We start from the raw sequence: 24,399 nt of genomic DNA, 5'->3' as shown, positions 1-24,399 counted from the left end.
CTGTTGGAACAAAGTGCAATTCCATTGTACCTTCATCCACATGTTCCCTTATGAAGTGGTACCTGATGCTGATATGCTTTGTCATAGAGTGTTGAACTGGATTACCTGTCATAGCAATAACACTTTGATTATCACAGTAAATAAGGATTTTGAAATATGTTAATCCATAATCCAATAACTGATTCTTCATCCAAAGAATCTGTGCACAATAGCTTCCTGCAGCAATATACTCTGCTTCTGCAGTTGATGTGGAAATTGACTTTTGTTTCTTGCTAAACCAAGAAACCAATCTGCCTCCAAAGAATTGGCAGCTTCCACTTGTGCTTTTCCTGTCAATTTTGCAACCTGCAAAATCTGCATCTGAGTAACCTATTAGTTTAAAATCTGATTCTCTAGGATACCACAATCCCAGATCAGCTGTTCCTTTAAGATACTTAAAAATTCTTTTCACAGCTGTTAAGTGAGGTTCTCTTGGATCTGCTTGAAATCTTGCACAAAGACAGGTAGCATACATGATATCAGGTCTACTAGCAGTTAGATAGAGTAGAGAGCCAATCATACCTCTGTAATCAGTAATATCTACTGATTTACCAGTATCCTTATCCAGTTTTGTTGCAGTGGCCATGGGAGTGGATGCACTTGAACAATCTTGCATTCCAAATTTCTTCAGCAAGTTTCTGGTGTACTTAGTTTGACAAATAAAAGTGCCTTCTTCATTCTGCTTGACTTGAAGGCCCAGAAAATAGCTAAGTTCCCCCATCATACACATCTGATATCTTGACTGCATCAGTTTGGAAAACTTCTTGCAAAGTCTGTCATTTGTAGACCCAAAAATGATATCATCAACATAAATCTGGACCAGAAGTAAGTCCTTTCCATGGTTGAGGTAGAACAGTGTTTTGTCTATTGTTCCTCTGTTGAATCCACTTTCCAGAAGAAACTGAGCTAAAGTCTCATACCATGCTCTAGGAGCTTGCTTAAGTCCATAAAGTGCTTTATCAAGCCTGTAGACATAATCTGGATGTTTGGAATCTACAAAGCCTGAAGGTTGTTCAACATATACTTCCTCCTCCAATTCTCCATTGAGAAAAGCACTTTTCACATCCATTTGAAAGACAATAAACTTTTTGTGAGCAGCATAAGCCAAAAATATCCTTATGGCTTCTAACCTAGCAACTGGTGCAAATGTTTCATCATAATCAATTTCCTCATATTGAGAATATCCTTTTGCAACCAGCCTTGCCTTATTCCTTATAATTATGCCATCACTGTCAGTTTTGTTTCTGAATATCCACTTTGTACCAACAACAGGTCTATTCTTTGGTCTTGGCACTAGGGTCCAGACTTTGTTTCTTTTAAATTCATTTAACTCTTCCTGCATTGCTTGCACCCAGTCAGCATCTTGAAGAGCTTCATTTGAAGTACTTGTTCTAGTTCTGACACCTGCATCAGGATTTCGAATTATCAAATCAGGTGTATGTGATTTTGTCCACTTCCTTGCAGATGGAAGGTTTTCTCTAGAACTGGATGCTCCCCCATGATCCATGTTGTCTTCATTTTCATTTTCTGATGCTCCCCCTGAAACTATGCTCTCTGAGTTGGATTTTTCAGAATTTAGATTTTCAGCACTATCAGAACTTGGCTTATCAGAACTTGACGAATCAGAACTTGAAGAGCCAGATGTATGTTCTGATGTTTCTTGAGATGTGGTAAGATCTTGAGTATGCTCCCCCTGCATAGGTGCATCTTCCTTTGACGTAGTCACCATAGTCTCAATAACATCAGAGTTTAATCCATCAGAGTTTACAGTATCAGGACTTAGACTGTCAGGATTTTCAGTATCAGAATTTGAGTCTTCATTTTCAAATCTCAGCTGATCATGGTCAATGAAATCTTCAAGACCAGTAATCTTCTTGTCATCAAAAGAGACATTGATAGATTCCATGACCACTTTTGTTCTCAAATTATAGACTCTGAAGGCTTTTGTGGAAAGTGGATATCCAACAAAGATTCCTTCATCAGCTTTTAGATCAAACTTGGATAACTGTTCAAGATGAGTCTTGAGAACAAAACACTTGCATCCAAATACATGAAAGTACTTCAGATTTAGCTTCTTTTTCTTCACCATCTCATATGGTGTTTTTCCATGCTTGTTAATGAGTGTTGTATTTTGAGTAAAACAAGCAGTCTGCACAGCTTCAGCCCAGAAATAGGTTGGAAGCTTTGCTTCTTCAAGCATTGTACGTGCAGCTTCAATGAGAGTTCTATTCTTCCTTTCAACTCCATTTTGCTGTGGAGTTCCAGGAGCAGAAAATTCCTGCTTTATTCCATGGTTTTTGCAGAACTCTTCCATTATTAAATTCTTGAACTCCGTGCCATTATCACTCCTTAAGATTTTCACAGAATCTTTGACCAATTTATCCAGATGTTTGACATGATCAATCAAGATAGATGCAGTTTCACTTTTTGTGTGCAAGAAATACACCCATGTGTATCTGGTGAACTCATCCACTATGACCAACACATATTTCTTCTTTGCAATAGACATGACATTCACTGGACCAAATAGATCAACATATAGTAGATGATAAGGCTCAAGAATTGATGATTCAGTTTTGCTCATAAATGAAGATTTTGTTTGTTTGGCTTTCTGACAAGAATCACAAAGGCCATCAGGAGCAAATACTGACTTTGGCAGTCCTCTCACAAGATCTTTCTTGACCAGTTCATTTATATTATTGAAATTTAAATGAGAGAGTTTCTTGTGCCAATTCCAGCTTTCTTCAATTGATGCTCTACTCATCAGACAAATTGCAGAACCATCAGTACTTATTGAAAGCTTAGCTTCATAAATGTTACCACGCCTGTATCCTTTCAGAATAACTTTGCCTTTAGATTTACTCACAATTTCACAGTGTTCTTCAAAGAAATCAACATGATAACCTCTGTCACAGATTAGACTTATTCTCAGCAGATTGTGTTTAAGTCCTGAGACCAGAGCTACTTCTTTAATTATGACATTCCCAAGATTGATATTGCCATATCCCAATGTTTTTCCAATGTTGCCATCTCCATAAGAAACACTTGGGCCAGCTTTCTCCACAAAGTCTGATAGCAGGGCCTTATTTCTATTCATATGTCCTGAACATCCACTGTCCAGAACTATAATATTTTTCCTGTTGCCCTGCAATCACAAAGACCACTAATTATTAGTTTTAAGGACCCAGACTTGCTTGGATCCTTTGGTCTTATTAAGTTTGTTAACATTTGCAGCGGATTTAGCATCAGAGTTTATGTTAACATTTTTCTTATCAGAACTTATCAGACTTTGAATCAGAATTTACACTAGAAGGAACAATGGAAACTTTCTTCAAAGAAGGTTTTATTTGATAATAATCATAGTACAAACTATGATATTCCTTACAAGTATAAATGGAATGCCATAAACTACCACAATGAAAATAAGGATTTTGTGGTTTGTATCTAACAGACTGACTCTTAACTCCTGATTTTGAAGGTAAGGAGTTAATATTCTTATTCTTCCTGCAAAAAGAAGCCAGATGGTTAGAACTTCCATAGTTATGACATGTTTTCCTAGGAGCATCAGGAACAGGTTTATAATCATTGCTTTTATTCACACCTTCCTTTCCATTCCTATTTTTCCTAGGCGATTTTACCTTGTTTGCATTCTTAACATCTTTCAGCTTATGCTTAAGCTGCTTCTTTGTCATTAAGCCTATGTTTACTTCAGCTGTCTTTTCCTGTTTTAGTTTGTCAGAAGTTAATTCCTCTTTAACTTCTGATTTCTCATTTTCAGACTTTACAGTTACAAACTTAACAGCTTTTAACTTTGGCTTTTGCTTAACAACATGATTAATTTCTTCAGTTCCTTTATCATTCTTATCCTCTCCATAACCTAAGCCCTCTTTCCAGTTTCCACTACTTAGCAAATTTTGAGTTGTTTTGCCAGAGTTAGTCCAAGTCCTGATAATCTCTCTTTCCTTTTCTAACTCAGTTTTTAGAGATTCATTCATTTTTAGCACTTCATCCCTAACATAAAAAGCATCATCTCTATCCTTCTGAGTTTGATGGAACATGACTAACTCTTTCTCTAAGAAATCATTTTTCTTCTTAAAAGCAAGATTTTCAGAAGTTAATCTTTCACATGTTAAAGTTTGATCTCTATAACTAACAAACATGGTTTTAAGATATCTTCTCAACTCATTAATATCATCAGTATGAAAAGCATAAGTAGTCTGAGGTACCTTTGTTTCAGCAGCTTCAGAACTGCTCTCAGCGCTTTCTTTATCAGCATTTGTCATCAATGCATAGTTCTCCTCACTTTCAGAGTCTGAGGTGTCTGTCCAGCTTTTCTGCTTTGTGACAAGAGCCTTGCCTTTGTCACCCTTTACCTTCTTGCAATCAGGAGATATGTGGCCTTTCTCACCACAGTTATAGCATTTAACATTGGTATAATCTCCTCTATCAGACTTTCCTCCTCTGCCTTCAGATCTTCTGAATTTCTTCTTATCAGAACTTATGCCTTTCCTGGAAAACTTCTTTCCCTTCCTGAACTTCCTGTATGCAATCTTTGTGATTCCTTTCACCATAAGAGCACACAGCTTCATCATCTCCTCATCAGCATCAGTCTCAGGCAAGCTTTCAGAATCTGAGTCATCATCACTTTCAGAACTTGATGACTCAGTATCAGACTTTATAAAAAGAGCTTTACCCTTGTCTTTCCTTGAGGAAGCTGCTTTGGGGGATTCTTCTTCAGCCTTAAGATCAACTGTTCTTGACTTTCCTCCTTTCCTCTTGCTTCTTTGTTCCATCTCAAGTTCATGAGTCTTGAGCATTCCATAGATTTCATCAAGAGTTGTTTCATCAAGATTGTAGTTGTCTCTTATTGTCATTGCCTTCAAATCCCAGCATTCAGGAAGAGCTAACAGGAATTTAAGGTTTGAATCTTCAAGATCATAATCTTTATCAACCAATGACAAATCATTCAAAAGTTTAACAAATCTATCATATAAATCATTCAATGACTCATTAGTCTTTGAGTCAAAATGTTCATACTCTTGAGTGAGTATTGTCTTCATGTTCTTCTTAATTGTGTCAGTTCCCTGACACCTTGTTTCCAGAGCATCCCATATCTCCTTAGCAGTCTTGCAGTTGATTATCCTGTTTAAAATTACATTATCAATGGAACTATGCAGTAAGTGTCGTACCTTAGCATCCTTAGCAATTGATGCTATATCTTCAGCAGTATAATCACTCTTCTCCTTTAGTACGGTCTTTGCTGCTTCACCTGCAACTGCAACTGCGAGCTTGGTTGGTTTGTGAGGCCCTTCCTTGATTCTATAAAGGTATTCTGGATCTGTTACTTCCAGGAACATGGTCATCCTTACCTTCCATATGGGATATTCAGATGGTCTCAGTATGGGAATTCTGATAGTCTCATACCGACTTTGAATTTGTGTCTTTGGAGGTTCTTCAGTTTTTGTAGGCTTAGTTGGAGTTTCTGTGTCAGACATGATTGTGTTTGGATCTTTAACTGTATGTGTGTTAACAGATTAGCTCTGATACCACTTGTTAGGTTACACACACTGTAGAGGGGGTGAATACAGTGTATAATACAATCAAATCGAACTTTAATATCTTAAGTAACAGAAAACAAACTTTATTGAAACAATAAACTCTGTTACAGTATGGAATTGTTACCTCTCAGTGATGAACAAATATCACGAGAGCTGCTAGGGTTACAATGAATAATCTTCTTGAATATAATAACACTTATAGTGTAAACCCTATGTCTGTGTTTATATACTACACAGTTACAAGATAATCGCTAATTGATATGGAATATAATTCTGCTTCCTAAAATATATCAATCAGATATCTTTTCTTCCAAGTATTCCATTCTTCACGGAACTCCTTCTTCATGCATATCTCTTCTTATGTTTATCTCGATCTTCTTTCCTTTAATCAGCTACTGTCCTTATCTGAACGTCCTTCAGCACTTAAGTTCTGATATCTAACTTCTGATGATTATCTCCTGATAATATAAGTACTGATATCCTTAAATCCTGACTTCCAGTATAAGTACTGATTAATGGTTAAGTACTGATTTGTCCTGTTAAGTAAGATCTGAAATCTAAACATAAATTATATTAGCCATGACATTATCAAATATATCTAACACTACATGACAAAACTTGTATAGAATCAATCTTTGAAATATCATCAAAATGAAATGAAGTTACGAGATACTTCATTTGATGAAAACATCATTTTGAAAACTTGACCCTGCCAACACTCAACAAATGCCCAGCCGTAGCCTTTCTATCGAAGTGCTCTGGGTAGTGTTGCAGAAATATCCAATTGGATGATGAACTGATTACGGGAGTTTGCCGCACCAGGAAGACCACTTACGATGATCAGTCGCAGTAGTGCAACCCCACCATTTTCTACATGTAGAGGAGAACAGTCGGATTTACTTGTCAACCGAACCCTGGACTCCTAAGGAATGGACCATCTTAGCGGAACTTCCAGGCCATTTGGGCCAATATAATAAGGCTGGGCCGGCGCCACTCGACCACTTACGCCACTCCTAGTTCAGATGAAATCCATGACTCTGAAATGTAAAGCTCGTCTCCCCTTTCCCCAAGTAGAAACTTGTTGATACGGCTCCACCAAGAAGTCGTATCTAGTTGGAAAGAAAAACTCACCGATATTTCCCAGGCGATGCCTGTTAATGGATTGACTTATTCCAAGAATTTTACTTCCCGAGTGTTGGGTAAGTAATCAAAAACTCTTTTATCAGAATAACAACCATGTTGCGAATATAAGAATACATCACGGAGCCGGATCCCTCAGATTTTTGAGCGAGTATTTAAATCCCCTTCGAAAGGAAGATCTTAAATTTGAAAACGAGTTTTGGGATCCGCTCTAACTTTTAAAATCACTTTGAAGACTCGAAAACATTTTTAAGAATGTTTGGAGTAATGCTGATTTAATAAAATAAATCAGTCCCGATATATTAGAAAATATCTGAATATTATTATTTAAATAATATTCCCACAAGGATAATCCTTATAAAAATATTTGAAGTAGAAGTTTTAAAACTTATACTTGAAATGAATAATAAATAACCAAAGATATACTTATACGAAAGTACGATCTTTATTTGAATAATCGAAAATAAGTTTGATTATCGAAACATTATTCTTTAATAAAATAAAGAATATTATTTAATAAAAAAAGCGGAGTCATAAGTCCTCGAATGAATATTTAAAATAATATTCATTTAATAAAATAAGCGGAGTCATAAGTCCTCGAATGAATATTCAAAATAATATTCATTAAATAAAATAAAGTTATCGAATAAACCTTATTCGATTAATAGTTTTGAAAACTATATCTATATATATATAAATATATATATATATATATATATATATATATTATAATCGGGAACATCGACTCCCGGTTTAGAAAATGTTCACCTTTGGGTCCCCTATACTAAGGGTATACGCAACTATTGCTTATCTCTAGCATAGGTATTATGCAACTTATAAGCATTTGAATCAACAATTAGATATCAAGATTACGAAACAGGCATGCATATAAACCATATCAGCATGCTCCAATATATCGCAAGATTTGCTAATAACCATCATGCATCTATCACAAGATAATGCATATACATATATACATCACAACAACAGTATAACGGGTAGAAAACTTGCCTGAGTGTTCCCGGATAGACTTAAGCTTAGAGTGGGTCCGATAACCTATGAACAACAACATAAGTCGGAATTAAACCCCTGTCGCTTAAGAAACTAGACTTTAACCAATTGAACCCTAACGTTCGCTTATGGTCACTTCTACGCTTAACGAATCACATAAGTCGTTCGAGTACCCTCGGCTCCACTATTTTTAATAAATTAACCATTTAGAATTTTAAGGCGATTCTTTCGCGAGTACTCTACCAACTGCCTAATCTACTTTACATAATTGTTTCATACTCCAATTAGTCATTTAAGGGCCATAACCAAGGTTTCAAAGTAAGGTGAGGGGTAATGGTTCGTTCGCGAAACGCCGTTACTTAAAACGGTCGTTTCTCCTAAATCGTACATCGGATTCAAGCGAACCACACATCAAAACGAAGCTCGTAACATGAACTATCTAAAAATGGCAATGGTCAGAATCTAACAGTGAGTTCACGGGTCCTGAAGTTAAGAACAAAACAGTCTAAGGTAAATCGGGCATTATGACGGCTATGTTTACGCGATTTCCCAAATTTTACCATCCCAAATCATATCAATCCAACTACCAATCAACAACAACTCAAGATACACATCAATGCTACTGATTTCAGTCATAATAAGCCCAAGAATATTAATTTAATCCAATATCATACTATCTTCAAATTCAACCAAACTACTAAATCAAACAAGGTTCAATTCATGCTTAAACATTTAAACTACTCCTTCTCCTTTAACAATCATCAACACCTCAATTAAAATCTAATCACTACAAACCCAACCAAACTTTAAACACACAAGCATCATGCTTCTCATGAACTATATTAATCAAAACCACTCCTAAATATTCAAAGTAAAACTAGGGTTTAAAGTTTTATACCTTCCTTGAAGCTTTTAATCAATATAAGATCCTTGGAATGCCCATGGAAGCCTCAATCTATGCTTAAGCTACCTTGACCTTACAAATAAAATCAAGAATCAAAAATTTGTTCTTGAAAGTTACTATTCACCCTAAACTAAAATAATTTATTTGAGCTAGCAAACCTTGGATTCAAGCACTCAAACTACTTGCTCTTCTTAGTTATGAAATATAGAATCCAAGGAAACAAACCTCTTGAATTATGATTGAGTGGAGCTTGGGTTTGAATTTTTCTTCTTGTTTTTCTTAAAAAAACCATGAACAAGGAGATGGGGGGGGGGGAGAAATGAATGTGTTTGCTTGGTTGCTTCCTTTTTATTTGTTAATTAACCTTTTTCCATGGTAAATATTGTGTGGCTCACAATCAACCAACCAACCCTTCCCATTTGGTCATGCTTATGTCATCTACTTATGTCATCTTGTTACACTTGTCTTCCTCTTGTTGGTGTGATGACATCATCATCCACTAACCCCTTTGATTAACTCCTAATTACTTGGCTAATGATCGCTAATCTGTTATACGGTTCGCTTAACTTTCGTTCACGTTTATCGTTCGAGGGATCAGATCCGGGATCTTATTATTTGGGTTCCTCTACCCTTTCTCAATATTTTATATTTCTTTTATAATCCCCTCTTATAATCCTTGAATTTAAATCCTATTAATCATGTTACATTATACTCAATTCTTTCGGTATCTGGTGGATTTTCGGGAAAAATCAAAGTGTTCGAATTTGGATTCTGACGATCTTTACATACACTTATATACCATATAGAGTACTAATAAGATCTCAGAATATCATTAAAAGAACCCCTACATAGTGTGGCATGAAAAGTTTTCTTATTCAGCATAATCAGCAAAATCACTATTCATAAGGGTTACAAAAAGTTCAATTTTTTTTTTGGGGTTATTACAAAAACGGTCTTCTTTTCTTCTCTCCTTGCCCCTTGCTTAATGAATACTTCATTTTTTTTGTGAAACGTCTCTGAAGATTACTTATATAGAAGTCCACAAGAATCAGCCGTCTCAGAAATCCAGTAGAACATGACTTAATAAAAATCAGGCGGGTGCCCCAGATCCCAGGTGGCCGCCCTAGATCCTAGGCGGGCGCCTGGCAGGTTTCTGGAAAAAATATTTTCCTGCTCTTAATTTTGCTGAATTCTTCGCACATTCCCCCGAGACTGATCCCAAGTACTTCCCTAGGCTTATTCTGATGAAATCTCCCTGCATACGCAAGTTACACCCTGAAATGCAAAAACACTCGAAAGTGCATCAAATACACAAAATACTTGATTTCAAAACATCAATTCAAGCCATTATAAGACATTCTAACTGGTATAAAATGCCACATATCATCCTCCTCGAAGTCAAGAATTACGAAATCAGCAAGGAGGATGAGTTTATCAAACTTGACCAAGACATTCTCTATGATTCCTCTTGGATATGTAATAGAACGGTCGACCAACTGAAAAGTCATATAAGTCGGTTTTGGATCAGGAAAGTTCAACTTCTTGAAGATTGACAAAGGCATCAGATTGATGCTAGCTCCCAAGTCACATAAGTATCTGTCAAAAGACACTTTTCCAATAGTGCATGGAATAGTGAAGCTTCCTGGATCTTTAAGCTTCGGAGGCAAATTCTGTTGCAGCACAGCACTGCATTCCTCCGTGGGAGCGACAATCTCTAAATCATCTAGCTTCACTTTTCGAGAGAGAATACCTTTCATAAACTTTGTGTAACTAGGCATCTGCTCAAGAGCCTCAGCGAAAGGTATGTTGATATGAAGTTTCTTGAACACCTCCAGAAACTTCTCAAATTGCTTATCCATCTTTTTCTTCTGCAGCCGCTTAGGAAAAGGCGGTGGAGGATAGATCTGTTTCTCCCCTATATTACCCTCATGAGGAGTATGCTCAACAGTAGTTTTCCTTGGTTCCACTTCTACTTCGTGCTGCTCTACTTCTTCATCAACCCCAGCTTCTTCAATCGAAACTTGAGTCTGTTTGGGATTCGCAACCTTTCCAGACCTCAAAGTGATTGCCTTCACCCGCTCCTTAGTTTCCCTCTTTCCTGGCACTTCAGTGTCACTAGGTAATGTACCAGGTTGACGATTTAGCAAGGCATTGGCAATTTGTCTAATTTGATTTTCTAAGGTCTTGATAGAAACAACTTGACTCTTACACATAAGCTTCAACTCCTCTAATTCAGATTTTTCATTAGCTTGTTGCAGCTGAAATTGCTGCCTTGGTGCATATTGCGGTTGCTGAAAACCAGGGGAATTGTACTGCTTAGCTGGGTACTGCTGATAAGGCTGTTGAAACGCATTCTAATCGTTGCTCCAGCTAAAATTAGGATGATTGCGGTTTTTGGGATGATAAGTGGTTGTCACAGGTTGCTGCGATCGCTGAAAGTTGCTCACGAACTGAGCTGATTCACTAGATATAGCACATTAATCAGTCTCATGGGCGGTAACACAAAGCTCATAGACACTAGTGATTTGATCAACTCGATAATTAGTCAATGTGTCCACCTTCATCGTCAAAGCCTTAAGTTGGGCAGCTATAGCAGTTGCTACATCCAACTCCAGAATTCCTGCTACTTTTTCCTGTGTCAGTCTCTGGGAACGATTCTGGTATTCATTAGCAGCCATCAGTTCAATCAATTCATAAGCTTCATTATAGCTCTTAGCCCACAAGGCTCCTCCTGATGTTGCATCGAGCATGGGTCTAGAAGTAGCACCTAGTCCATTGTAGAAACAGTTTATAATCATCCAATCAGGCATGCCATGGTGTGGGCACTTCTTTAGCATCTCTTTATATTGATCCCAAGCCTCACACAGAGATTCTCCAGTTTGCTGAGCAAACTGAGTAAGAGCATTCCTGATTGCAGCAGTCTTCGCCATAGGGAAGAATTTAGTGAGAAAATTTTGAGCAAGATCCTCCCATGTGGTGATAGACCCTGGTGGTAGAGAATGTAACCAGCATTTAACATTATCCCTTAGAGAGAACGGGAAGGGTCACAACTTGATAGCATCTTCAATCACACCATTGAACTTGAAAGTGTCGCATATCTCAATGAAATCCCTTATGTGCATGTTGGGGTCTTCAGTAGGTGAACCCCCAAACTGAACTGAGTTCGGTATCATCTGAATCATGCTTGACTTTATCTCAAAAGTGTTAGCCAAGATGGATGGCCTAATAATGCTTGATTGAATGTCATTGATCTTAGGCTGAGAATAGTCCATCAAAGTCTTAGGAATTTCTGCTTAATCCCCCATCACTACTAAAATTGGTTCCTCGACTTTCTCTTCTTCTTCTACCTTCTCTTCATCCTCAAAAACCTTCCTTCGAACCACTACAACTTCTTCCTCGGCTTTACCCAGAGTTCTCTTACGAGAGCCCGAACGCGTATGCATACACGCTCGCTAGAGTACCTGAAATAAGACAAGGAAACTGATAAGTAACGATCTCCGAGTCAATGAACTGTAACGACCACTGATGACAAACACGTAAACTAAAAATTAACACCGAGTCCCCGGCAACGGCGCCAAAAACTTGTTAGTCGCTAAACACGCGCTAAAATTCACGCAAGTATACGCGTTCGCAAGTAGTATAAGATATAAAATCAGATTCGTTCCCACAGAGACTGATTTAGGTTAACTTTGTAATTTATGCACTTATACAAAAATGATATGGCTATTATTCAATGCTAAGACGATTAACAGATTGAGATTATTTTATAACTAAGAGAATAAGAATGGTTGAATTAATATATATGACAAACATGGGATTCTAACTTCATTAAATACTTCATTCAATAGACTTTTCATTCTTGACCTTAGCATGTAATAGTGATGATACTAATAGATAACACAAAATTTATAAACACCAACTTTCATTGTATGAATACCATACTACGAGACATCCACAAAATAGATAGAAGCTGAATAGACACCAATTATATTGAGACCCTATATGTCTATAGAATTTGACAACATAACGGTTTAACGAACAAGTTATCTATCATGATTACATAGGGCAAGTAAGATGGTTAAAATTACCTATGAATCATGCATATCAATAATACGTGAACCTATGCTAGCATGGCAAGTTCTAAATCCTTCAATTCACTTTCGTTTTATTAAGAATTAACACCATATCTTATAAGGTCACGACACTCATAAGACGAATACGCATAACCAATACTAGGTTATCATACAATCACCACATACTAAGGCATCAAAATAAATTAACTAAAGAAATTCATAAATAAATCCGTTAGAATCCCACGATAACGATTAGCCCATAATCAGATTCATCATCAACGTGGGTTCCGATGAAAGCATGATATAATAAACGTAGTCTTTATAAATGAATAATAAACAAAATATAACACAAGAGTATAGGTTCAAGAATAAGAAAACTAGCATCCAACGTTACAACTTAAATAAAGAATCACAAGTTAAAATGAGGTCTTCTTTGCCTTGGTTGAATTGTGCTAAAACGATCTTCTTTTCTCCTTCTCCTTGTGCTCTGGTGTGTCTTTTTGAAAAATGAACTTAATTATGTATATATAGCAGCCCCATACAGAGTAGAAGTCTTCTGGATCAAAATCAGAGTAGAAACAGGATTCTTTGAATTCGACCTGGCGCGGTTGCGCGCTTGACCAGCGCGGGCGCGCTGAGTTTCTAGAATTTGGGCGCGGCCGCGCGCTATCACATCACGGGCGCGCTGACCACCTTTAATAACCCCAAAAATTTTGGACTTTTTTTGTAACCCTTATGAATAGTGATTTTCCTGATTATGCTGATTAAGAAAACTTTTCATGCCACACTATGTAGGAGTTCTTTTATTGATATTCTGAGATCTTATTAGTACTTTATATGGTATATAAGTGTATGTAAAAATCGTCAGAATCCAAATTCGAACACTTTGATTTTTCCCGAAAATCCACCAGATACCGAAAGAATTAAGTATAAGGTAACATGATTAAAAGGATTTAAATTCAAGGATTATAAGAGAGGATCATAAAAAGAATATAAAATATTGAGAAAGGTTTAGGGAACCCAAGTAATAAGATCCCGGATATGATCACTCAAACGACAAACGAGAACAAAATTAAGCGAACCGTATAACAAATAAGCGGTCATTAGCCAAGCAATTAAGGGTTAATCAAAGAGGTTAGTGGGTGATGATGTCATCACACCACAAAGAAAAGACAAGTGTTAAAAAGATGACACAAGCTTGATGACATAAGCATGCCAAAGGGGTTTTATTTTGTTGGTTGATTTTGGGCCATGCACAATTAACCATGGTAAAAAGATAAATCAATTTCTAAAACAAAAAAGAGAAGCAACCAAGCATAATTTCATAAAACAAAAAGAAGGGGAGTTGACTTTGCTATTTGCTCTCGGCTTCTTCATTCTAAGGAAGAAAAACATTTCAACAATCCAAGCTTCACTTCATATACAAATCCAAGGTAAATTCCTTAGCTTCTTGATGATTAGATAAGTATATCCTAGGAGTTTAAGCTTCCAATTCCTCTTGAATCTCTTCCAATAAATCAAGGAAGAAGATGGTGAATAGTAACTTTCAAGAAATAACTTTAGTTTTCTTGATTTTTATGAAAGTTTAAGGTTATACAAGCAAGGATCAACGTTCTATTAAGCATTCAAAGCTCTTGTGTTGTGTAAGGAAGCTTCAAGAAGGTATAAACTTCAAACCCTAGCTTTACTTTTTGAGTATTTAGGAATGGTTTTGGTTGATATAGTATATGAGAAGCATGATGCTTGTTTGCTTAAAGTTTGGTTGGGTTTGTAGTAATTTTGATGATTGAATCTTGTGTATAATTAATGAACCTTAAGTATAATTAGTAGCTCTTGTTTGTGATTGAATAATTTGGATAATCATGAGGTTATGGACTGATGTAGTAAGGTTTCGATGAAGGTTGGTTTTAATGATGGTTGTGAGTTGATTTGTGGTTGTTTGGAATGGCTTAAAACTTGGTAATCGCGTAAACATACCCGTCGTAATGGCCATTTTCATACAACTGCTTGTTCTTAGTGTCCGGGACTGAGATCTAACTGTTTAATATGTAACTTTGCCATGTTTATATATATCGTGTCGTAAGCTTCATTTTGGTATGTGGTTCGCTTGAATCCGATATACGATTTAGGAGAAACGATCGTTTTAAATAACGGCATTTCACGAACGAACCATTACCACTCGCCTTACTTTGAAACCTTGGTTAAGGTCCTTAAATGACTAATTGGAGTATGAAACAATTATGTTAGGTTAATAGGTCAGTTGGTATAGTACTCGCGAAAGAGTCGCCTTAAAATTCGTAACAGTTAATTTATTAAAATTGGTGGAGCCGAGGGTGCGCAAGCGATTAACGCAAATTGTTAATCGTATAAGCGACCATTAGGGTATGAGTGAGTTTTGGTTTCTTAAGCGACCGTGGTCTAATTCCGGCTTATGTTGTTGTTCATAGGTTACCGGACCCACTCTAAGCTTAAGTCTACCCTGGAACTCTCAGGCAAGTTTTCTACCAGTTATATTGTTGTTGTGATGTAAATATATTGATGCATTATCTTGTGATAAGTGCATGATTGTTATTAGCAAATCTAGAGGTATATTGGAGCATGTTAATATGATATATATGCATGCCTGTTTCATAATCTTGATATTCTATCATCAATTCAGATGCTTATAAACTGCATAATATCTATGGTAGAGATAAGCAGTAGTTGCGTATACCCTTAGTATTAGCGACCCGAAGGTGAATTTTTTTCTAAACTGGGAGTCGATGTTCCCGAATAGAATATATATATATATATATTTATATATATATATATATAGTTTTCTATAACTATTAATCGAATGAGGTATATTCGATAGGTTTGAATAATAATCAAACTTATTTTCGATTATTCAAATAAAGATCGTACTTTCGTATAAGTAAATATTTGGTTATTTATTATTCATTTCAAGTATGAGTTTTAAAACTTCTACTTCAATTATTTTATAGAGATTATCCTTTATGGGAATATTATTTAAATAATAATATTCAGATATTTTCAAACATATCGGGAATGATTTATTTTATTAAATCATCATTACTGTAAACATTCTATAAAATGTTTTTGAGTCTTCGAAATGATTTTAAAAGTAAGAGCGGATCCCAAAACTCATTTTCAAATTAAGATCCATCTTTCGAAGGGGATTTAAATACTCGCTCAAAACTTGAGGGATCCGGCTATGTAGTGTATTTTATAGTCGCAACGAGGTTGCTGTTTTGAGAAAACATTTTGATTACTTGCCTAACGTTCGGGAAGTAAGTCCATCTATTTGAGTTGACATAAGCAACATGGGCTCAGTGGGCGTCCATGAAAGTGTAAGTGGCTCAATGGGAGTCCATCAACGCGTAAGTGGCTGAGTGGCAGTCCATCATAGGTCCTAATGCGTCCAGGGTGATAACTAGTGGGAAATTCGTCCATCTACTAGTAGAAAAGGTGACTTAATTGGTATATTTGCCTGATCAGCAAGATATCAGGTTTATGCCAAAGTTTCTTCTCTCCAAAATTCTTGGGAATGACAACTCTTCTTATACTTCTATAGTAGAAGAGTGTATGATATATGTGTATATATATATAGGTGTATATATATATCGGGACTTAATGAAGTATCTCGTAACTTCATTTTTTATAATAATATTTCAAAGATTGAATCTATTCAAGTCTTATCTTGTAGTCTCATCTATGTGTTGAACTTTTGAAACTGATTATACCTTGAACGGTGGTAGTTCAAGTACTATTCGGAAAAGATATAAGTATATTGGAGTATCTTGTAACTTCATCTTTTCAACTTATATCTGGTTAATGATTATCTTATGCATGACAAAGATTTTCAGAAAAACATTGAGACAAGGTTAGATATATGAGATCACCTTGCAACGATATTTTTATACAGTTATAAACTGGAACTCTGTGTATATTATGCATGGAAAAGGACTTCTAAGATTTTGAAAAGTATATATACATATATACTGAATATTTTGCGGCTTGGTCGCGTTAAGATATCAAACTTGGTTTATTTCTTCTTGACCAAGACTTTCATGAGTACTATGAGAATGCTCATATATTGTTAATTATTATACATATTATTTTGGTGGGCTTGTTGCTCACCCTTGCTTTCTTCTTTCATCACACAACAACAGATAGACAGGATGAACAGGACCAAGCTCCCAATTCGCAAGCAGATAGGAAACGTTCCGCAGTTTCCTGTAGGCGTTGATACCGTTGTAGCTAAGGTAGGATCTATCAATAGGGTAGGGTTTCAACTATTGATGTACCAGACTTATGTATATTTATGAATTATAATAATGGCAAAGAATATGTAAATTTATTCAGAAACCCTTTTGCGGTGTAATGACTTATAATTGTGGAATAAAATGACTTGTTTTATTTTTGGTATTCATCTCTGAGACTATAACTTGTGGTGTGTGTGTGTATATTATGGGGTCACAGTACGCAGTAGTTGGTTGTTTATTAAGATTAAGTGTTATTAAGGGAAATGGAACTCTTGACAATCCGGATCCCCGACCCCAGATTTGGGGGTGTTACAGAAATGGTATCAGAGCTAAGCGTTATAAACCTCAGAGATGATGCGTCATTAAAATGATAAGTTCACTAAGATAAAAAGAACTCTTGCCAAGTTCATAGTCAGACTACGTAATGTAGTACTGACAATTAAAACCGTTATGGGAACCCTTATAAATATCGTGATAGAAGCGTAGTTCGTTATCGTATATGATAGTGGGACTCCGAACCCTGAAGCTTAAGAGCAATAACATGATGCTGTTTTACTACACATTGGGGATCGGATTGTGGATCCAATGGAGCACCCTAATGAGGGACCAGATGATTTTCATATTAAGGATGTAGAGGTTGAGGATGTTATCCCAGAAGGGATTGTTGCTGAAGAGGATCCCGTGGGAGATCCTGACAAGAATAAAGAAAGGACCACTGAGGAATTGATGACCATGGCCAGGGCGACTACCAGAGGTAGGATTGGACGGCTACTACCGGAGGTTCGTTTAAGTTTGCAAAGATTGTAGCCTCTTTAATGCGGCTTACTCGTAAGACCAAGAAATTCGAATGGATAGAGAAATACGGGAACAACTTTCAAGAACTGAAGCAAGGATTGGTGATGGCCCCTATGTTGGCGTTGCTGGATGGAAAATGAGATATTGTGATTTGTAGTGACGCTTCACATAAGGAATTAGGGTGTTTCTTATACAGCACAGCAAGGTAATCGCGTACGCGTCAAGACAATTAAGGGAATGTAAAATTCCATATCCCACCCATGATCTTGGGCTCACGACAATAGTTTTTCCCTAAAGATTGGAGGCACTACTTGTATGGAGAGAAGTGCGAGATTTACACAAACTATAAGAGCTCAAGTATATTCCCACACAGAAAAAGCTCAACATACGCCAGAGGAGGTGGTTAGAGCTAATCAAGGATTACGAGTACGAGATTCTTTATCATCCAGGGAAAGCCAATGTGGTGGCTAACACCCTTAGTAGAAAGGAGAGACTCGAGATGATAATGTCTTCGGAAGAGCTGAAAGAGATTTCGAGAAAATGGAAATAAAAGTGAAGGTAACCAGAGCCGGTACCGAAAAACTGTTTGAGATTGTAATGCAGCCCGAATTATTGGAAAAGATCATATTGTGCCAAGAAAAAGTGATGAATGAAGGCAGAGAGCCAATGACGGGAGAAGAGATTAATACCAAGAAAGATGATAAGGGAATAATGAGGTATTCCGACAAAAATTGGGTTTCAATGTTCAAGAGCTTAAAGATGATATCTTAGATGAAAGCCCTACTTTAAGGAATAAGATTTAGAGCAAATCCTGAATGTGATAGTCAGGGAGGTCGCTATTAAGATAGAAGGAACCCATAACACAATGAAGTGGAAAATGAGGATTTAAAACATGTAGGATGACCCCGATTATGGGGAGGAGGAGGGAACGTTCATACTAAGGGAAACAGAAGTCTAGTAAGGAAAGGAGTCCCGAGACAGTACTCCTATATGGCTATTCATGGACCTGTCTAAACAGAACTTAGACTATTATCCCTAACCACCACCCTGAGGAAACAATGCGGTGAGAAATTCTTTCAGGACCTCTAAGTCGCTAAGCTTTCAAAGTTCCAAGTAAAAAGCTGACCCAGTCGAGGCAAGAGCCTGGCTAAAGGAAATATAGGAATCATTTAAGATTCTAAATGATTGACGAATCACAAAAGACTATTTTTGTCACTTACCCTCCTAAGAGAGAGGCCACCCACTGGTGAAAGGCTAAGAAAGGCACGGAGCCAGAGGTTATAATAAACTGATTAAAGTTCAGTAAATTATTACTTCTTAAGGTTATGGAGGTAGTGTAAAAGCTTTAGAGCCAGAATAAAGGCGGACGAGTATGATGAATTATGAATCTAAGTTATAAAAGTTGTCAAGATTAGTTCTGAGGACAAGAATCCCAGAACGACGTGATGTTTAAAGTCAATGATTTGTGGGTTCATGAAATGATGGTAAGAGAAAGGAAAATAAAAAGAAACTGAAGTGGAAAGGAATATAAAGGCAATAGAGTTTGAGGAATGATAAGGGAGTTGGGTATGAGGAAACCCTAAAGTCTCGTAGCAATAGAAATAAAAAAGTATGTAATCGTCAGGATGAGGGTGATTCACCATGAGTTAAAGTTGATGGTTGAAGGCATAAGAGATACATATATTTTATCCCCTTTAAGTTGGGAGGATTCGAGGAAACCTTGAGATAGTTCGAAGGTTAAATAATGAGACACGGATAGACTGATGAGACAAGAAAGTAAGAAATTAGGAAATTGGATGAAGGAAGTGACCTTCAAGAATGTGAAGTGTAAGTAATGCATGTGAATTGATACCCAAAAAGGGGGACACGAGGTATAAAAGATATCCCAATATTGAGATGACTGTTGAGATAAATAAAAGAGGTAAATGAGTAGTTAGAACTAAAAAGTTCACGTTGAACACGACCAATATCTTCTAGAACATCCCTGTTATCATTACTAAATCAGGAAAGAAAAGTGGATAACCGTTGTTATCTTTTGGAGGCCATATTGATTGACCTCATTTTTAATACAAATGTTATTGTGAAATTAGGCATATACTATCGAGGTGGGAATGATTGAATAAGATACCCTTATCAGGGATATATGACTTGATTTATCCATGTAAGGATGCAAGTACCTTTTTAAAGGTGTAATTAAGAATATAACCTCAATAACTTGAGATGAACCATGAGGGATGCATAAAGGTTGGCATTTTACCCTTAATAGGGACATTATGAGTTTGGGTATTATGGAATGAAGGACTAAGGCAACAAAAACCTTTAAAGATCAGTGGAGAAAGTTTTCAGAACTATATAGACAATGATTCTGGTATTAGTAAATGGTATCTTGATATGCCCTGTACCTAGGGTGTACCTGAGGAAGGAATTAAGGATAACCTTAGGGGTTTTACAAGGAGAAAGGTAATATTCAAAATTCTCAAGAATATAAATTATGATAAAGGAAATATGACGTAACTATAATAATAGCAGGTGGGGCACGTGTTGAACCATAAAATAGTATAGATCGACCCAATGAGGGTCGAGATTGGTGAAAACAAGAAGGACCCAAAATAAGAGACGTCCTAAGTATGATCGAGAGTCAGTCGTGACAATGTTTACATCTAAAGACGAAGGCAATGACTTATGGAAAAATGGTGATATTTTTTTTCTCACCAGGACTTAACAAAAGAATTTTCACATAAGCAGTGATTTGAAATGAGGTAGAAAATTTAGTTGAAGGTGGTTAAAATGACATTGATCGTAAGGAAATATTACTATCAGCAAAGGCCAAAGTGGTGGCCGACATTTTAAGTGTAAGAAGACAATTATAGGTGCTCGTGCCAGAGGAATACAGTGATGATGGTTAAAGCCGTGAAGGTTGTATTATGGTGTGAAAGATTGACATTCCTTCTGATGATTGTGCGATACTCAACCGTAATAGTAGTTTGGTAAAGATTTAATTCATGTAATCGCCGTGAGCGGGCTATCTATCTTAGAAGGTCTTATCTTGAGAATAAGCCAGGACCATGTTTTAAAAAGGACTAAACAAACCTTTGAGTTAATTCTTCTATTGAAGGCATATGATTAAGAATGGTATTAACCTGCTATCATTGCTTTGATTGAAACTCTTCTGCTATTTTATCTGCTTCATGTTATGAATGTACGTGAGGATCTGGAGTGTTCTTTACGAATCATGAATGGTGATTATGTTAACTCCTTAAAAGATTTTGATACGACAGGTATGGACTCCGTATGATTAGATATTAAGATTCCGAGGAAAATGAATGAACATAGTAGGTCAGCGATGGACCATAGTAATGCAACAATGATTCTGCGAATAATGAGCCAATTACAATCATGAGAGTTGTATTATAATGGATGTTGAGATTGGGTACCACTAATCGGGTCATGGTGATGTATAAGTTATCATTGATAAACTAATTAAGTCGATTATCTACCTATTGAATATTTAATCCTTCTTATCAATAAAGAGTAGTATTACTATACGAAGAAGGTTGCGGTATAGCAATGGATTCTAGTAACTGTGATGTCTTGAATGAAATCCGAGATTCGATTTTCGCTGTTGAGGGAGTTTCAACGGTGATTGTTTATAAGCTCGAGCAAAAGTATGGCTCCATAGAATGATGAACGGAATAGCAAAAATATTTAGGCATGTGAAATACAATGTGATAATATTTGATGTTGAGATATATACATATATATGTTTTGTTCTCCTGTGATAAACCTCTATAGTTCAGGGGTAGACTCCAAGCCAGATGTTTTTTGGAAATATTTTTCTCTACTTTCCATTTTCGTGTAAACTGAGAAGAACAACCCTTCCAGAAGGGGAGGTATTTCCGAATGACTATCTATCTGTGTGATAGAAGCCTAGTAGGATACCACATGTTGTTTAATTGCTTGTCAAGTACTAAAGGCTGGGCTACCTTCTGTACTAACTATACAATAAAATAAGTGTTCATGATCATAGTGATCTCTCAATAGAATCCTTTACTTCTATATGATTGATCAAACTTTGGAAAATAAAAGCAGCTGAAAAAGGAGTAGTAAAAGTATGGTGGTATTCAGAATGGAAACGCGTTCGTGATACTAAGATTGACACATTTATTAAAAGATTATAAAACTCTAGCAAGTAAAGGTATGTCTAGAATAATATTATGTACGGAAGATAGTAACGATTACGAACTGGAAAAGAGTGGGTATTGAGAAGCAAAAGTTATAATGCTAGAAGCTATGATGAGAGTCTGTGCAATAGACTTGAAAGAATTTGGAATGATCACTTAGCGCAGATTGAGTTTTCTTACGACAATAGATCGTATGTCAGTATCGAGATGTCGCCTTATGAGATCCTTGAGGGAAGGCAATGTCGATCTCCCTTATGTTAGGATGAAGTGGGGGAGCGAAAGATGCTCGGACCCGAAGTGGTCCAAAGGACCAAAGACATAGTGGATCTCATCAGAGGACAGCTTGTAGCATCCCAAGACCGAAAGAAGAAGTATGTAGACCTAGCTCGAAAGGACAAGGAGTATGAAGTAGGTGACTTAGTACTGCTAAAGGAATCCCCTTGGAAAGGATTGATGAGGTTCGGTAAGAAAGGGAAACTAAGCCCAAGATATATTGGACCTTTTGAGATACTAAGACGGACTGGGAAGTTAGCTTACGAGCTATCCCTACCCCCCGACCTACAACAAGTTCATAATGTGTTCCATGTGTCAATGCTAAGGAATTATCATCGAGATGCCAGGCACATAGTGGAATACGAGCATGTGGACATGCAACCAGACCTGGCTTACGTGGAGCAACAAGTGAAGATTATGGATAAAAAGGAGCAGGTGCTTCGGAACAAAGTGATCAAGCTAGTCAGAGTACTATGGCAGAATCGTAATGTGGAGGAGTCAACTTGGGAACTAGAGAGTGCAATGCTAGAAAAGTACCCCCATTTGTTTTCTATCTGATTCCGGGATGGAATCCTTTTAAGGAGGGGAGACTGTAATAACCCCAAAAATTTTGGACTTTTTTTGTAACTCTTATGAATAGTGATTTTGCTAATTAAGAAAACTTTTCATGTCACACTATGTAGGAGTTCTTTTATTGATATTCTGAGATCTTATTAGTACTCTATATGGTATATAAGTGTATGTAAAAATCGTCAGAATCCAAATTCGAACACTTTGATTTTTCCCGAAAATCCACCAGATACCGAAAGAATTGAGTATAAGGTAACATGATTAAAAGGATTTAAATTCAAGGATTATAAGAGAGGATCATAAAAGGAATATAAAATATTGAGAAAGGTTTAGGGGAACCCAAGTAATAAGATCCCGGATATGATCCCTCAAACGACAAATGAGAACGAAATTAAGCGAAACGTATAACAAATAAGCGGTCATTAGCCAAGCAATTAAGAGTTAATCAAAGAGGTTAGTGGGTGATGATGTCATCACACCACAAAGGAAAGACAAGTGTTAAAAAGATGACACAAGCTTGATGACATAAGCATGACAAAGGGGTTTTATTTTGTTGGTTGATTTTGGGCCATGCAAAATTAACCACGGTAAAAAGATTAATCAATTGCTAAAACAAAAAAGAGAAGCAACCAAGCATAATTTCATAAAACAAAAAGAAGGGGAGTTGACTTTGTTATTTGCTCTCGGCTTCTTCATTCCAAGGAAGAAAAAAATTTCAAGAATCCAAGCTTCACTTCATAAACAAATCCAAGGTAAATTCCTTAGATTCTTGATGATTAGATAAGTATATCCTAGGAGTTTAAGCTTCCAATTCCTCTTGAATCTCTTCCAATAAATCAAGGAAGTATATGGTGAATAGTAACTTTCAAGAAATAACTTTAGTTTTCTTGATTTTTATGAAAGTTTAAGGTAGGACAAGGTTCTATTAGGCATTCAAAGCTCTTGTGTTGTGTAAGGAAGCTTCCAGAAGGTATAAACTTCAAACCCTTGCTTTACTTTTGAGTATTTAGGAATGGTTTTGGTTGATATAGTATATGAGAAGCATGATGCTTGTTTGCTTAAAGTTTGGTTGGGTTTGTAGTGATTTTGATGATTGAATCTTGTTTATAGTTAATGAACCTTAAGTATAGTTAGTAGCTCTTGTTTGTGATTGAATAAGTTGGATAATCATGAGGTTATGGACTGATGTAGTAAGGTTTGAATGAAGGTTGGTTGTATTGATGGTTGTGAGTTGATTTGTGATTGTTTGGAGTGGTTTAAAACTTGGTAATCGCGTAAACATAGCCGTCGTAATGGCCACTTTCATACAACTGCTTGTTCTTAGTGTCCGGAATAGAGAGCTAACTGTTTAATCTATAACTTTGTGATGTTTAGATAGATCGTGTTGTAAGCTTCATTTTGGTATGTGGTTCTCTTGAATCCGATGTACGGTTTAGAGAAACGACTGTTTTAAGTAACGGCATTTCACGAACGAACCATTACCCCTCGCCTTACTTTGAAACCTTGGTTAAGGTCCTTAAATGACTAATTGGAGTATGAAACAATTATGTAAGGTTAATAGGTCAGTTGGTAGAGTACTCGCGAAAGAGT

At 36.5% G+C, this 24,399-nt stretch overlaps 1 non-coding gene across 1 annotated transcript; it reads left to right on the top strand.

Moving 5' to 3' along the window:
• The first annotated feature begins 11,460 nt into the window (after nucleotides 1-11,460).
• On the top strand, nucleotides 11,461-11,567 carry LOC141716253 (small nucleolar RNA R71). Its single transcript, XR_012572970.1, has one exon. It is a non-coding gene; the product is annotated as a small nucleolar RNA R71 (small nucleolar RNA).
• The last annotated feature ends 12,832 nt before the right edge of the window (nucleotides 11,568-24,399 follow it).

Source organism: Apium graveolens, chromosome 3 (genome assembly GCF_009905375.1).
Source record: "Apium graveolens cultivar Ventura chromosome 3, ASM990537v1, whole genome shotgun sequence".
Lineage (NCBI taxonomy): Eukaryota > Viridiplantae > Streptophyta > Magnoliopsida > Apiales > Apiaceae > Apium > Apium graveolens.
Note: the sequence above shows the minus strand (reverse complement) of the source record. Positions and strands in the feature narration are given on the sequence as shown.